The 16,907-nt window shown below is 42.8% G+C and overlaps 1 protein-coding gene across 2 annotated transcripts in view; it reads right to left on the reverse strand.

Moving 5' to 3' along the window:
* The window catches only part of SATB1 (SATB homeobox 1), a 116,471-nt gene extending 106,860 nt beyond the window's left edge, over positions 1 to 9,611 (reverse strand). Inside the window, exon 1 of one of the 2 annotated variants that reach the window (XM_069088454.1) lies at positions 9,223 to 9,611. The gene's annotated coding sequence lies outside the window, so the exon portion shown is untranslated. Of the gene's footprint in view, positions 1 to 2,816; positions 2,836 to 9,222 lie in introns of those variants that run through there. The other variant, XM_069088456.1, reaches the window with a different exon arrangement.
* Positions 9,612 to 16,907: the final 7,296 nt, after the last annotated feature.

The raw sequence follows: 16,907 nt of genomic DNA on the forward strand, positions 1-16,907 counted from the left end.
TCTATCTATCTATCTATCTATCTATCTATCTATCTATCTATCTATCTATCTGTCTGTCTGTCTGTCTGTCTGTCTGTCCGTCTGTCCATGCCTCCATCTATCCATCCCTCTGTCTGTCCATCCCTCTGTCCATCTGTCTATCCATTTGTCTGTCTTTGTCTTTGTCTCTATCTACCTTTTTTTGTTTATCTATCTACCTATTTTAAGTTGGAAAGGAATTCGTTGGCAGTCATCTAGTGTAACCTCTCAGGAAATTTGGGCCAACAGAGGGTGACACTGACTCACCAGAGATCCCACAACTCCTGAGTGAAAGGGCTGGACTAGGAGGTCTAAGACCGCATATACAGTACTTCTGCTAAATCTTCAAACAGACCAATATCAAAAAGGTAAGCAGTCTATAAGATGTTTTATGGTTTGCTTGTTTTTAGTATGTATGGAGACTGTGCCTATTGTCATATTTAGATTCCAATTTAGCTCAGAAGAGCAGCAGTGGTCACTAGCTAACACATCTTTGTCTGGCCACAGAGCCCCAACCCCGACTCTATCTATCACCCTGGGTGAGATGGAACATACACCAGCTGGGCTTCGGCTGGGACTGCTCAGGGAAGAACTTTAGGTGTCTAAATTAACAGTTTGGAAATGGAGAGTAAGCATTCAGAATAAATTAGGATATTAGAAAGAAAAGTAAATTATTTTGTCTTTACTTAACTATATCCATTATAGACATTTACACGGTCTGTGTCCATTCCCTTTACCTTCATCTATTCATTGTATAAATACTGAGCACCTACTATGTATAAACACTGTGCTAGATGCTAACAGATGACTCTTTCTTAATTTCTGAGCTACAGATTGGGCATGAGTCACATAACCTCTCTGGGTCTTCTCTAATCATCTGCAAAATGCAGATAACACCTGTGCTTTACTGGTTTCATAAGCATATTAAAAATGCTTATAAAGCACATTGAGGCTTTGGCCCTCTCTCTTATCTCTGTCTCTTTCAAGCTGAGCCTGGTCTATGCAGTCAAAGCTGTCAAGTTAAGTCATAAAAATCTCCATGTCCTCTACATTAGCTGTATAAATCGAGGGGAACAGCTCTTCATTTTTAACTCACTTAGGACTTTAGTCTTCCTCACATTTCTTTGGACTATTATAAATTCGTACTGCGAAAAATCAATCGCTCTAAATCAATAAGCACCTATTTTATGTGACGGGTACTGTGTTACCTTTGGAAATAAAGTGATGGTAGAAATAGAGCTGGGAAGAACTGCCAAGGGAAACTTTCAACACCATAATAGAGTTTTGCTAAGAAAGCTGATAAACTCTTATCACAACTCTTGAACCCCCAAAATAAGTTTCCAGAGGTACTAAAACAAAACAATAGGTTATCTGGCTTATGCTGGCTAAAGTAATCTGAAAACAAGAAAACGTAGGCGTCTCAAAATACAATGCTGGAAAGCAAAACCGCTGAGGGGCACCGATCTCTAATGTCATTGGCAAAAACCACCACACAACAGCAACAAACTGCAGAGGGACTGGAATTATGGATTCCACTAAAAACCTTCTAGTCTGGTTGTTCTGGGAGAAAAACTGTCGTGATTCTCAACTGAAGATCTGACTCCACACGCTTAAAAAGAATTTTTAAGAAGGGTTGGCAAGCAGGAGCTTGTATGTAAAAGGATACATCATTCTTTTTAACATGATTGTTAATACACAGTTAACATGTCTCAGAAAAGACTGTAATTAAATGTCTACTGCACTAATAACACTAATAAGCATGCAGTATTATTACATTACAATGACTCTATACAAACTAAAGCTGTCATTTTTAAACTTTTAAGATAATGTTTAAATTGTTCTTGGGACTTCTTATATCACCTTTAAAAAAGGAGCCCACCTCTGAGCAAGAAACATTCATAATTATTAAAAGAATGCATCCCCCCCCCCACCGTAACCGAGAAAATAGGTCTTAGCACTAAATATCTAATGTAAATGTACATTTTTATTGGTTAAAATGTGGCTACATTTATGGACATGTTTTGCTTACTATTTGTAGAAATTAGCTTAGAATCTGAAATACTGAGAGATTTGCTATACACTGAGATTTTCATAGCTCTGCTATTAATCACAAATTATTTAAATTGTCTGGTACCCGGGAACAGGAAAACTCAACTACACTCAACAACAAACTCAGGTAATTATTGATATAAGCAATTTAGAATGATCTTCATTTCAAGAGTAAACCATATACCTTAGTTCCTTAGGTTCAACTTCATTAATACTAATAAGAATTATTAGTATTTATATAATATTTATAACTTGAAACTCCATTTAAAATAGTTCAATGTCCTCAACATCAACCAATCAATCAACATTTTAAGTGCCTACTATGTACCAACATTACAAACATTCATGTACCAAACTGTCTTTTATATGCTCTTCCAGTAAACATGAAAAGTAGTTGAGTAAGAAAGGTAAGAGAAATCGCCAGCTCGTCCTCCTTGCTTCCAAGGAGAATAATATCCAAATAAAACACTCCACAAAGATAAGACGCTACGTCTTTCTTGAAATATCACCAGGAAAAAAAAGGCTTAATAAGTTTTGCAAATAACCTATTAGCAGGTCTGGCAAACCACAGAAAGAATACTCACTAAATCTTCTCTTCAGTATTGAGCCTCTAAGAGAGTCCCTTTTCACAGTTAAACAAATGTGAAAATCCCAGAGGTGGGCTCAAAAACCTGCCATTACATTTCTTTGGATCTCTGATCCTGATCCTCTCTATATGGTACTGGTGAGAAAACCGCCAAGACACTTACCCTCAAGATAGTGGAGGCCTCTCTTAGAATTTACCAAAGCACCATGTACAGGCAAGTCTTCGATATTCTTCAATGATAGTGATGGTTAAGAGTCTCTCTCTGATACTGTTAGCAAAGCAACAGCATCTCCCGAATGAAGTGGTTATGAGTTGCTACTGAAGCAGCTGGACCAAACCTGCGGTTCTGAGGGTGGGTGTGTTATAAATAGGGTCATGGCTATGGTCTGAAAGAATACGCCCACCTCACCTCGTCTGATTCTCACTACTTCCTGTACACCTGGGCAGAAGGGGAGGGTGATCCTAAGTGTAATGTCATTTCATAGACCTTCTAGTAAAGATGAGAACATCTGTTTATTCCTTCAACATTCTAACCTTCATTTGGTGGGACCTGCACCCTTACTTAGGTCCTATTACTTTCAGAGTTATGCTTTGGAGGAATGTATCTTATTATGCTCATTTTAAAGATAATGAATTAAATTATTTAGCTAACATGTTAGCTGTTGGATTGGAAAATAAAGTTAACTCTTAATGGTCAGTGAACACAATCTCCTACACTAAGTGCTAAGTAACTGTTACTTAAAATGGGAGAGAACCTGGCAAGTGAATTTGGTAGCAGGTGTAGACTACTCTATTTTTTTAAATCCCCATTAAAGACCACTTAACTCAGTGAACAGTAGTTTTTGGAAGTCCACTGAATCAGGAGGAAGGAATAAAATTGACTTTATGAAGCTTCAGACACATCCCAAACTGTAGAAATTGTACAGAACAAGTGTGAAAGAATAAAAATAGGCCAATATATGTTACACTACTAACTCTCACTTTGAACACATATACACACAATCTGTATCTATTTACTTTGCAATGAAATATCGGATCTGAAAATGCTTTAAAAAATAAACAGCAAAAGGTACAGTTGGCATAAGTTCAAAAGTACTAAATAATGTTCGTTGATGTGTGGATCACGCTCTATGAAGACATCAAGTTTAAATATACTTGCCATTGAGAACAGCACTTAGGGATGATAGATAAATTACCATACTAGACAATTTTTCTTTGCTGTAGTGAAGGAGAATAACCTTGTGTAACTGATTTGATTTATATGCTGTATTAAGACCCTATTCTACTCTAATGTCAATGGAGTATATGATTGCAGATTGACAACCATCTATAGACCAAGAGCTCTGATGGATACTTATGGAATATTAGTAAGAACAAATACTCCTCAAAGCGAATTTTGCACACTGGAATTAAACATTTTAGCAATGTTTTCAACTATTTCATAACTTTGTTCTTAAAGTAGACTTTAGAGGGAAAAGTTTAACTCTACCTACCTCCTTAGAGAGTTGGATACTTTGCTTTAAAAGGAAGCTTCTTTATCTGAATTATCTTCAGGTTGATAGTGACAAGCACTGACTCACTTGAAAAATCACGCAACAAGATTATTTTCAGAAAAAAATCGAGATACTAATCACCGAGGATTCGGTAAGCACCTACTATGTGTTATCTGTTAGCACAGTATTATGGAATCACAAATCTTAGAGTTGCAAGGGACCTCAGAGGAGTATGGTTGGAAGAGACCTTCGAGCAGAACAGTTAGCCTATCAAACCTATTACACAAAGAGGTACATAGGTTAGCAGTACCTACGGTATTTGTGATAAACTCTATTTTAAAAAATGAACCTTAAGACAAGAACGTATGTTAAAAGATGTCTAATGTTGTAGGAAGATGCCTATTTTAAATGGAAGGCTTATGCTTTTCTTCTCTTAAAATATGGTCCAGGTGCCATATTTTGGTTCATGGAAAAATAGATCATATGGTATGGTCCAGGTAAAGGCAGATTTAAAAAAAAGTGGTTTCCACATGACAGAAAAAGGAAAATAGAATCTGTTTGATTAAAATCCCCCCCCCCCACTGGGAATAAGACTACTCTCTTCAGACTCCCCCCAACAAGAAAGTCAGCTGCCTTGGATAACAGCACACACAGGTAGATATTAAAATGGAGACAGAGGCGTTATTTAGTGGTGACAGGAATATAAATACATGCACTAACCTATAAACTGGTATTTACTTCAGGAAAGTAAGTAATATTTTTCCTCTGATTGCTGAGCCGTCAGTTTAATGCAGCGTAAATAAACAGTAGGTGCTTCCTAGCTTTAAGTAGGAAGTGTTAGCAGACTGTTGAAGCCTGATGCCCGTAACAGCAAGACAGAACTTTCAGTTTACCAGAAAAATACATTGTCCTGTATAAAGTATTTGATACCTGATCCATTCATTAACATAGCTGTTTTCTAACAAAAAATGTAACTCATCTGCAAAACAAACATCGGTTCTAAATAGAAATCAGTTTTAAAAGAATAACTGATCTGTAATTTTATCACAATAATTACAAATGAACACACACAAATATCCTTATTATGTTAAAAAATATAAGGTCAGAATGACACAGCATTAGAAAGCTTAAATTGTCCAATGGATGCCCAAATCTATATTCATTGACTTAAAACATACCAAAAACTTGAATGTTTCACAAGCATGTATTAATTTTCTCTGTCCAACACTTATGTATACATTCTGTCCTAAATAAAGGCAAAACTCAGATTAAATTGTATTTAAAGCTATAGGTCAGCCTCCAAAATCCAAAAGATTATCACTAAAGAATCGCTAGAGAGAAAAGTTGGGATAGCAGTTATTAATGGTTTCCTATCATTCAAATATAATTAGGTGCTTAAAAAATGGAACTAAAAATTAACCAAGGTCAGTTTTCCTTCTATTCTAAATATATAATGTGACTTAAGAATTTGACAATATGTGTACCTACCTGCAGAAACTATTTTTCTCTGTGGTTTATATATGTGTTGCTAATGATATTCAGCCATCCATTTGACTCAGAAGGCTAACTGATCATAAATGTCAATTCTTTTGGCCTCATTTAAAACAACCACGACCCAAAACTTATTTAGTTTGTTTGTTTCATTTGTAAGAGAAAGAGTAGGGTAATGAGGAATATTTTATAGTAGATTTCAGGATACACAGGCATAGTCTGAAGATTGATTGGTGAAAGTCACATGCATTCATGCCATATGGTTTGACAATCCCAATTATTAATGCAAGTTATAGTAACCCAAAATTTTCTGTGTGGAAGAATAGATCAGCATAACTGTTTGTACAACATTTGGGACTTTATAAAACAGCTAAAGTATTATTATCTTCAGTGCTCTATGGGTGGGATGTTGGGTTAAACTTAATAGTTTTATATAACCAAAATATTTTTTACAGTAATGAGGAACAGGTGCTTGTCGCCTGACCACATGGGCCTGAATTACAAACCATAACCTGTCACACCAAACACAAAGTTGAATCTCCTGCAGGTATTAGTTTTGGCTAATTTAATATAGTCTTTCTCACTTGCCACTGAGCACATCATATCTTAGTCAATCACAAGTTCAGGTAGCTGGCATTATACCTTTTGTGTGATAGATATCAGTTACTTTAAAGACTTCTGGGTTAAAACTGGCTAAACCAAGGAGTTAATGACTTCATTTTACAATAATCATCAATTAAAAAAAACATAAAGAGGCTAATTTATTAAAACACCTGAACAAAAGGCATTCTTTTTTTAATGTTTTTGTCTCCATAAGCTTTAAAAAAAAGGGAACTATTATTTATTACATATCTTGGTTTATGGGGGAAATATAAGGAGTACATTGATTCCAGGAAAAAAAAAAACATAAAGGCTTTTGGAAGGTCTTTGCTTTGCTATCTCTCTTTTATCTTTCCTTCTTTTCAAGCAACTACTTTAGGAGGGAAAAAGGAAAAAACCCTTCATTCATTGGTTTCTTTTTCATCCATCACTTGTATTCAGGATTCAGGAAGGAACACAAATTCTAACAGTGATTTTATTTCTCCTGATTCTAGCTGTATTCAAACATAACAATGCTTTCTTCTTTTTTATAGCTACTGTTTACTTATTATGAATTACATGTGACTGCACAACTCTGTGCTTAAAATATTGTTTCCATTAGAAAAAATGTGAAGTAATAAGTGTCAAACTGAAATGAGGAATAAATGTACGTTCTGTATTTACAAAAATGTATAGGCATTACAAAACATTTGCCTATAAGATACATATTTTACCACAGCTATATCTGTATATGGTGTGTACATTGTTGAAAGTTTATTTAATGATGTGCCTAACCAAGTTCATTAAAGTATTTATGTCTAGTGATTGTGTTAAACACTTGAAGAGGTAGTGAAAGATACAACCAGCTACTTCTGCTAACTAAAGTTGAAATTATGCACTTACTATAACCTTTCCTAACAATGTGAGAAAAACAGAGTAAATATATTAAATTTGTTTCATAACAGATGCTTAGGTTGTTAATATTTAAGATGCCTATTCATGCTATTCCTGTCTGCACATTTGTCAAAAATGTAAGCCTGAATGCTAATGCTTGCCAGCAGACTGAAGCAAACAGTATATGAATGTACTACTGTACTACTCAAATAATATGCAAAAAGAAAGGACTGTGGCTAAATCATATCACTGGTAATATGGAACAGAAGAAAGGGCTGTTATTAGATCTTATACTTGAACCTTAACATCCCAGAATCTAGAATTATGCATCCTTTGCATAATAAGAATTGCCCTTGATTGGAGAGAATATAATTGACATTTGCTTCGGCCATTTTTTACTTAGTTCAGTTTAAAGGGCAACATAATAATTCAGTAAAGTTTTCAGTGGGATAGCTTCCTCTGCAACACAAGTACCTTAGGTTTCAGGTGCTGCTGAGGATAAAACCTAAAACCTTCGGTCATATTTCACCAGCTCTTCCTCTCTCCCTCTCCTTGCCCGTCCCTGCTGGCCTCCAAAGACGCACATGTGGAACCCAGGGCAATTGGGGCAGATCATCTCTCTACTCTTACCAAGGTCTTCCCAACCCTCCTCTCTTCTCCCCCTTCTGTTATAATCATTTTGGAGTCTCAGTCACAGATCATTTCCCTGGAAACCCATCTGGAACGCTGCAGAAAGTTAGCCGAGGAAGGGCGCAAGGGTCAAAGTCTCAACCCCCCCCCCCCCTTGGCATTTAGTGATGCGACCCTGTGGTTGACACTTGTAAGTGAAACTCTCAATGCCCAGGTTAAGATGGGTCCAGGCCACAGGCAGCGGAGGCTCATTGCTGAAGACTCTTCCTTGTCCTCTCTCTTCTCTGGTCAGTCTGACCCTCTCCCCTCTGGCTCCTACGCCCAGAAACCGCAGTCCCTACTCCCCAATCTCCCCGACCTGCCACTATCCCTGCAGCTCACTTTCTCTCCTCTCCTAAGCCCTCGGATTTAGCGGCCCAACATCAGGTCATGCCGTGGGGCCACGACGCTCCACCACCCCGTCCGAGGCCACTCTAGCAGTGAAGCCCGTGCCTAAGGTGGCCCTGATGTCCCGAGTGCAAGGAGAAGGCATGGATGCCCACACTACCGCACCCGTCGGGATCGCGGCCCGACAGGGTGGTGAAAAACCAGGGAGCTGGGCGTGCTGTCCCTCGGATCCCCTCCTCTATCTGCAACGCACTCCTTCCTTCCCTACCTTCCTCGATCCTTTCCCAGCCCAGCCCAGTCATGGTCACTGCCACGGCCACCGCGGTGCGGCCGCAACTCCTTAGAAACAACTTGCAAGCAACTTCGCGGCTCGGCTGCGGCGGAGGCGGCGGCTGAGGCGGCGGCGGCTCGGGCTCGGGCTCGGGAGAAGTTGCCACAAACTTCTCAGGCCAATCCACCCGCGCGGCTCTCCGGGCCGGGCCAGGCTGGACTGGGCTGGGATGCTCCAGGGAAGTGCCCAGCAGGCCCCTGGGGGTCCCCACTACCTCGGCTCTCCGCCGACCGCCCCCCCCCCCCAGCACTCCTCTCTTGTTCTTTTCTACTTCCAGGAGGGGAGCCCCCAAATTCCTCTGTCTACCTCGGGTACCATGCAGGTGTGTGTGTCTATGTCTGTGTGCATGTGTGTGTTTGCGTTTGTGTGTATATGTGCGCGGGCGTGTGTGTGTGTGTGTGTGTGTGTGTGTGTGTGTGTGTGTGTGCGCGAGCGTGTGCTTGCCGTGGTCGGGCGGACTGACTGACACTCCATCCCCACACCCCGAGAGGGAATGAATGGCATTCCCCAATCAGCCCTCCTGGCCTCCTTCACCTGCCCTCCGGCCCATCCCAGGGTGGGGGGCTCATGGCCTTCACCGGGTGCTGAGGGGTGAGTGAAGAATGCTCCCGGCGCGAGGGCAGGGGAGGGAAGAAGCCCCGAGGGGTCAGCCTGAGCGCGGGGGGCGCCCGCCTGGGGGGCTGCGAGAAAGAAGTTTGTAAAGACACTGGCACACACACCACGAACGGCCCAGGAAAGGAGTAAACAAATGAGAGCCAACTCACTCAGGCATGGGAGCTGCGGCGGCGGCGGCTGCGGGAGGGCTGACAGGCGGCGGCCGGCCGGGCGGACGAGTCCGGGGCAGCAGCCCCAGAGGCTTCCCGGGTGTCTCCGCGGAGGCGGTGGCGGCTCCTGCTGCTGCTGCCGCTGCTGCTGCTGCCGCCGCTGCTGCTGCTGCCCCCGTGGCTGCGGCTGCCGCGGAAGTTAATTGCAACTTGACTTCAAGTTGTCTTCTTCCCCCATCAGAAGTGGGCGTTCAAAGGGGAGAGAAAGACAAGAAGCGAGCGAGCGAGCAAGGGAGAAAGGAGAGAAGGAGGAGGGGGGAAAGGGAGGGAAGAGCAAGGGTAATGTGTGTGTGTATGTGTGTGTGTATGTGTGTGTATGTGTGTGTGTGTGTGTTCGGGGAGGGGGGGCAGAAGAGGAGGCAGGGCCTGAGTGGGAGGGGAAGGAGGGGGGGCCTGGGGGGGACAGGAGAGGAGGAGGGGGCGGGAGCGGGGGCGGGGGCGGGGGGCGCAGGCGGGGACCCGGGCTCGTCTCTGCTCTGCTCGCCTCGGCTCGGCTCCGCTCCACAGTTGCGGCCGCCGGCCGCGCTCCTAGCCGGCTGGGTCCGCGGAGGAGCGGCGGGCAGCCCCAGCTGGAGAGCCCGCCGCGAGCCGGCCCCGGGGGCTGCCGCCGGGCATTCAGTCCCTGGGCTACTCGAGTACCGGCTGCCCTCCGGGCTCCTCGGATGCTGGCCGCCCCCCCCGGGCTCGGGTGAGGAGGCGGGAGCGGGCCGGGCAGCGCGGCTGCTGCTGTCTCTGCCTCCTTCGCCCGAGCCTCGGCCGCCACTGCTCCCCGCCTCGGCCCCCGCCTCTGCCGCCGCCGCCGGCTCGGTGCGCGTCTGGGGCGCCGGGGTCTGGATCGCCGGGTGCCGAGGTCTCGGTCCCTCCCTCCTTCGCTCTCTCCTCCTCTCCCTTCCCTCCTTCTCCCCCTGGCGGAGACTTCCGCGGCCGCCCGCCCGGGGTCTACAGTGCGGAGCCCTCCAGCCCTCCCGGCCGAGCCTCGGCCGCCGCCGCCCGGCTCCGCTCCTCCCCGGCTAGGTTTGCGGGAGGCTACGAGCCTGGGCTGAGCCGGAGGGGAGGGCAGGGGAGGGAGGCTAAGGAGGAGGGGGCAGGAGAGCAGGGAGGGGGGAACCGGGGATGAGGAGGGAGCAGAGAGGGTAAAAAGAGGGCGTGGGGGGCAGAGGGCGATCTGCCCGCAGGTTTGAGGCGAAACCTGCACCCTAGGCGTGGAGGGGTAAGTGGGGGAGCGTCTCGGTGTCTGTCTGATCTTCCTCCCAGAGCCCCGACCCCCAGCCCTAGTTCCCTGCTGTGGCTTCCTCTTGTTGTTTTGGGGGGGCTGACTCTGTGTGTGTGTGTGTGTGTGTGTGTGTGTGTGTGTGTGTGCGCGCGTGCCTGTGTGTGTGCTTGAGAAGAAGGAAGTCAGGTGAGAGACACAGGCAGACACTCCTCTCCCACCCAGCCTCTGGAGATGGAGCTAATCTCTCGGCTTTGATGGGGCTGGGGGCGGGGAGGGGGGGGTAGGGGGAAAGACTCCTCAATTCTTCCCCTTTCCCCTCTTGCTTCTCTTCTCTTAGGGTTAGTCTCCACTGCCTGGGCCCTTCTTCAATCCCCTTCTTCCTCTGCCCTCAGCCCCTCTTCGCCTTGGGCCCCCACTTCCAGCCCAATCCGGGAGAGCAGCACCCTACCGTGAGCACGTGGTGGAGGGAGGGTCCAGCTCGTCAGTCCGTCCGTCCCCCGCCACCCCCACCCCTTCGGCTCATTTATTTCAATATTTATACACCACATGCCTAGCTGTCAACTGCTGTACACTTCAACCAAGTGAGAAGGACGTGGGAGCCTGGGTCCCGTTTCGCAAGGAAACCAAGAGGGAAAGAGTGATCAATATTTCAAGGACAGGAGTCAGGAGAGGAAGGGTGCTAGGGAGCAAGCTCCAGATGGAAAGGATGGGCCTGTGAAAGAGCCAGCTTTAAACCCCCAAATAAGCCCTGTGACCACTTAAGGAAACGAGCTGGCTTCTTGTTTTTCACGGTTTCCCCCCACCCATACCCCCCCATTGGGAAATTTGCATTGAGTATGACTACGGAGTAGCACTACTATTTACTTTTAGGTTAAGGGGATTTAGGAAGAAAAAAAAAAGTCTACTTTTCTGGGCTTTTTTTTTTTTTGCAAGAATCTGACTTGTTAGGTTTAATGCCATGCCCTGCAAAATGTCAGTTTGCAACAATAAGGGCTTAAAAGCTGCTCTGTGTATTTTTAGAAGCTGCACTTACTTGTGTTCTTTTCACACAAGGCTTGCTCTCCCATTAAGTGCCCATAAATAATTGTATTTAGAGAGAAGGAAACTGTGGAGGAGAGTAGGAAGGAGATTGCCTCGATCCTCATTCCTCCCAGTCCTGTGCACCGTTTGTAGTCTAGTTCCTGGAAAGTCAGGAATTCAGTTTTTCCTAAAAGCCTCTCCCAGGTTCTTCCCTCCCAGGTGTCTGTGAATAGCTCACTGGGAGAATCCCGATAGCAGGCCAGTTTCATTGTTTGTTTTATTTTTTCTTTTGCTTAGAAACAGATAGAACTTTGAAGCTTGCCTTAACAGACAAATCTAATAAACTGTGTTTTCTCTGATATTTAAATAAGGCAGAGGAGCAGACAGTATAAGTTCCCATGCTGCTTTATGGGAATTTTTTTTCCTCCAAGCATTAAGAGCTGAAATTCATCGTTTGGACTTTTTCAAATGATCATTATTTCCTGCAGAAACACCTACCCCCAAAGATAGAGAATCATACTCATTAAAAAATTATAAAGTGGGATGCTCATTTGAATAATATACCTGATACTTCCTTCTTCACAAGACATAAGCTCTTGGAATAATCTCTCCTCCGCAAATCAACAGATACATCAAGTCTTTTTGCCTGTATTATGCAAAAATACCAAACTGCCTAACCAACACCAACCTCTCCATCTGGGAATAACATCCCAATTGGAATGGAAAAAGGGAAATAATCTATAAATGATTCCTTTTTCTACATAGTGATAGGCCTATGAACAACTTTTTGATTCTGAAGACTAGAAATGGAAATACAAAGCAGTGAAATGTTTAAAAAATACAAAAATTACTTATATGACACCCATCTTTATGTAGCTGTTGTCCAACATTCCAGAACTTAATATGGGACATATTTCTTTTGAGTCAAACAGTTCAATTAAGTGGACGTTAATCAAGTACCTACCATGTGTAAGACTTAAACTAGGTGGCACAGTGGATAGATAATCTTGAAGACTCATCTTCCTGAGTTCAAATCTGACCTCAGACATTTACCAGTTGTATGACCCTGGGCAAGTCATTTAACCCCGTTTGCCTCAGTTTCCTCATCTGTAAAATGAACTGGAGAAGAAAATGACAAAGTACTCTAGCATTTTTGCCAAAAACAAGCAAAAACAACTCAAATGGGACCACAGAAATGGGCAGTACTGAAAATGACTAAACAACAGATACATAATACAAAGTCAAAATCCAATATAAGGCATAGAAGACAAGTCAAAAGAACATGATACAATGGAGAATTTGATAAAAGCAAAGACCTGGGGTCCTCAAAGGCAGAGATCCCTTTCAGATGACAGTGGGTAGGTCACAGGGGAGGGGAAGACAATAAGCATTTATATAGCACCATAGTTGCTTTACAAATTTGATTTGTATATTAATCTCACTTAACTCTCACAACAACCCTGTAAGTTAGGTGTTGTTATCTCTATTTTACAATTTAGGAAACTGAGGCAAACAGAAAATAACTTCCTCAGAGACACACAGCTGGTAAGTATCTTGAGGCTAATTTGAACTTGGATTTTATGGACTCCATGGAGGCCCAGCATTCCATCCACTGAATCAACAGGAGAGGTTGTCACCTGAGGAGGGTTTCAACTACTACAGTTGAGTGAGTGTCTTCCAGGAGTGAGGTGGTAAATGCATGGGGATAGGAAAGGGCAAGGTGAAATTGTGGAGCTGGTTGTCCAAAGAGACTGGAATGAATAATGTGTAAAGATGGTAGTATCAAACAGGACTGGAAAAATAAATTAGCTTTCCACCATAAGGGATCTTAAATATTAGGCTCATTTGTAATAAGGACACACAGAAGGTCTTTGAGGAGGGGGGTGACATAGTCAGAACCACAACTGTATAAAGGATTGTTTGGAGGGGGAAAGAATCTTGAGGAGAGGAGGCTAGTTAGGAAGTTTTACAGTATTCCAGGTGGAGTAATGAAAGACTGAACTGTGATCGTGGATATGTCAGAACTATTCATAATTCACATTTAAATCACACTTTAAGGTTTACAATGTAATTTCTCCACAATAACCCTTTGAGATAATTTGTGTGTTTGTTATGTCCATTTTATGGAGTAACTGGTCACACAGCAACTTACATGTAAAAACTGGAGAGAGCAAGGGGGCAGTTGATGTCAGAAAAACATATTTCCCTGGGTCTACCCTTGAAAAATGACTTTGTAAAGAAAGTCCATCCCACACATTACAAAACAATCCCATGCAGCAATACACCAGAACAGTAAACTTTTACAAAGTAGCTATTCTACAGAGAATTCGATAGAACAGACACAAAGTTTAGAGCACTTGTTTCCAGATCTCAATGAGCAATCATTGTATCTTTGTAAAGTCTAAAGACCTCAGAGACGTTACAGGATAAGTGCATTTGAGAGTTACAAAATTGTAAAGCTCTAAGAGGTTTGTGGAGGAAGAGGTTTGTTGAAGAAGGTCATTACCAGAGGATTATCAAGGAAGAACTTCTCCAAAAAGCTGAGGTTTGAGTGGGCCTTTAAAGAAGGGGTAGCAATGGAATGTCAAAGACAGGAAGAAAGGGCATTCCAGGCAAGGGGGAGAGGGCTGAGCAAAGGCACCAGAATGCTGAGGATGTTGGAGGGACAGAGTAGTCAGGCCTGGCTAGAGTCTAGCATTTATGGAAGGAAGCAGTAGGAGCTATTACTGGGAAATTAGAATGGCATCCAATTGTAGAAGGTAATGGATTTCAGGTAAAATTTGAATTTTATACAAATGATAGTTTGTTTCGTGTTGTTTTATTTTGAATAGAAGAGTGATATAGGCATAATAAAGAATATCCTGGCCATCCAATGAAGGAGGGATTAGAGGAAGAGGTATAGAGAGAGAACTGTAGGAAACTGTTAGATCAGAATTTACAGGTGACAATGAGAATCTGCACCAAAGTGGTGGCAGTGGGAATTAAGAGGAAGGGATGGATGCAAGAGCTGATGAAGGTGAAACCAATAATACTTGGTAACTGATTAGGTATGAGATGTGAGGGGAAGGGAAGGGTAAAAGATAATCCAGGATTAGAAAGGGGGGGGGGAGGGGAGTAGTGCAACAGTCACATAGAAGGACATCAGAAGGAAAAACAGGTTTAAGAAAAAAAAAAGAGATGCGATCTTACTTTGGGACATATTTCAGATGATTTTAGAGATCCAGGTTTTGATGTCCTATAGGTATTTGGAGCTCATGCAAGAGATCTGTAGTAGAGATATAGATATGGAAGTTATTGGTTTAGGGATAATAGCTGATGAGAGCAAATGAAGAAGTTTTATTATGGGAATAAATGAGATTGTTGGGGTAGAAAGAACAAGGAAATATGAGAAGACCAAGGGCAGATCCTTGGGAATAAACTCACACTGAGGAGTTGTGAAAAGCCAGGAAAATAGAGAGGTTGTTAGGAAGGTAGGAGGAAAATGAAGAATTTTTAAGTGACTGAAGCAAAGCAAGAGTGCATAGTCACTAGAAAGGGGAAGGAGACCATTGGCCATGTCAAAACAAAACAAAACTGCAGAAGAGTGGAGGAAAATGCTGTGGGTTTAAGAAAAACATTTCAAAGTCCTGGATCTTGGAAGAAAGGCAATTTTAATGGATGATACTTCTAAGGTGTGAACTTGTTGGCCAAGTGGGCTGGCAAAAGAGGTTATTCAAGTGGGAGAAAATGAAGAGCTGTGGTCAGTCTTCCTTACCACCCTACCTCTATCATCATTCCCTCGGAGACTGCAGAAATTTTACTGACGATGGATCCCTCTGACAACCTGACCACAACTCTTCACAAAGATGCCTTCTAAGTCCCTCAATATAACACAGATTTCCCCTGAGTATGATACACCCATTGCATTGGAAGTCATGACTTGATCAACTCTGGCCTCAGACACTTGGTGGCTGTGTGCCCTTGGGCAAGTCATTTAACCTCTGTTTTCTTTAATTCACTGGAGAAGGAAACAACAAATCATTCCAGTATCTTCTTCATGAAAACCCAATAATGTTCAGTTACTGTTGTTTGTAGAGGAGGATCAATGATATCATGAGCGTTGATGACTTGTGAGTGAATTGGATTTGAGTGAGACAAAGTTGCACAAAATCAGCCTCAATCTTCCAGCGGCATCTTGGTCCAGTGACAATACAAAGGTCAAGACAACTGAATAGGTGACATTGGCCTTTCTAAATTAAGGTCTTTCCTATGTCTCAGTTTGTCTGAGGCCATACCCATTCAATGACTTTAGGGCTAGGAAAGAATTAGGACAAAAGATAGCCCAGTTTACCATCCCAAAGATACTATTCTGGGTGGGGAAGACTCTCAGAGTTTTGGGCCAGAACAGAAAACAATTGTCCACACAGTTATAAAAAGTCAGACATGACTCAATCAACAACAACTGCTAAGAGTCAGGCATGGTAGAAGGTATTGGAGAAACAAAGACAAAAACCAATCCTTGTCATCAAGAATGGTCTTGAAATGAGGAGGATTCATATAAATACCCCAAGTCCTGACTTCCAATGCAATAGGTGTATCATACTCAGGGGAAATCTTTGGAATTTTTGTTGTATTGAGGAATTAGAAGGCATATTTGGTTGCTCTCAATTCTGAAAACATTTCTTAAGCTTCTGCTATGTTCCAGGCACTATTCCAGGTGATGGGGATAGCAAAACACAAAGGAAACTACTTGTCCTCAAGAAGTTTACATTCTATTAGGGGAAAGCCACAGCACATAAGCAAACATATTATAAGCAAAACAAATTAAAAGTAATTTCCAGAAAGATGTGGGGATGGTGAGAATACCAACAGCCAGGGCTATCAGGAAAGTCCTCTTGCTGGAGGGCTGTAGTTGGATTGTACTTGATAGCAAGAGTAGAGGTAGAAAAGGAAGAGAATTCTAGTCATGTTTTTTTATTCAGTCTTTTTAGTCACATCCAACTCTTCATGACCCCATTTGGGGTTTTCTTGGCAAACAGAATGGACTAGTTTGCCCAATTCATTTTACAGATGAGGAAACTGAGGTTAATAGGATCATAGGGACCATCAGTGACAAGGGAAAGATGTGGGACATGAAATATTATATAAAGAAGACAGGAAGTAGGACAGTTTGACCCCTCCCCACCAGAGGATCTAACAAAGGGTATACTTTATCCATTCTATTATTGAATGGCCTTTCATGATTACTACCTACTTTATCAGTTTAATTTTATATAGTTTTTTCATGTAGGTTTTAGGCACTCTGAATCAGTGTCATCAGAAGCCACATAACTGATCTCTACTTGAACAAGAGTCCCCTCCAAATACAATCCCCTATGAGTGGTTGATCAGTTTTTATCTTGAAGATTTCAAG

The sequence above is a fragment of the Petaurus breviceps genome, unplaced genomic scaffold (assembly GCF_028583685.1).
Source record: "Petaurus breviceps papuanus isolate PSGF00001 unplaced genomic scaffold, PetGlider_PUasm1.0 185, whole genome shotgun sequence".
In the NCBI taxonomy this organism is placed as follows: domain Eukaryota; kingdom Metazoa; phylum Chordata; class Mammalia; order Diprotodontia; family Petauridae; genus Petaurus; species Petaurus breviceps.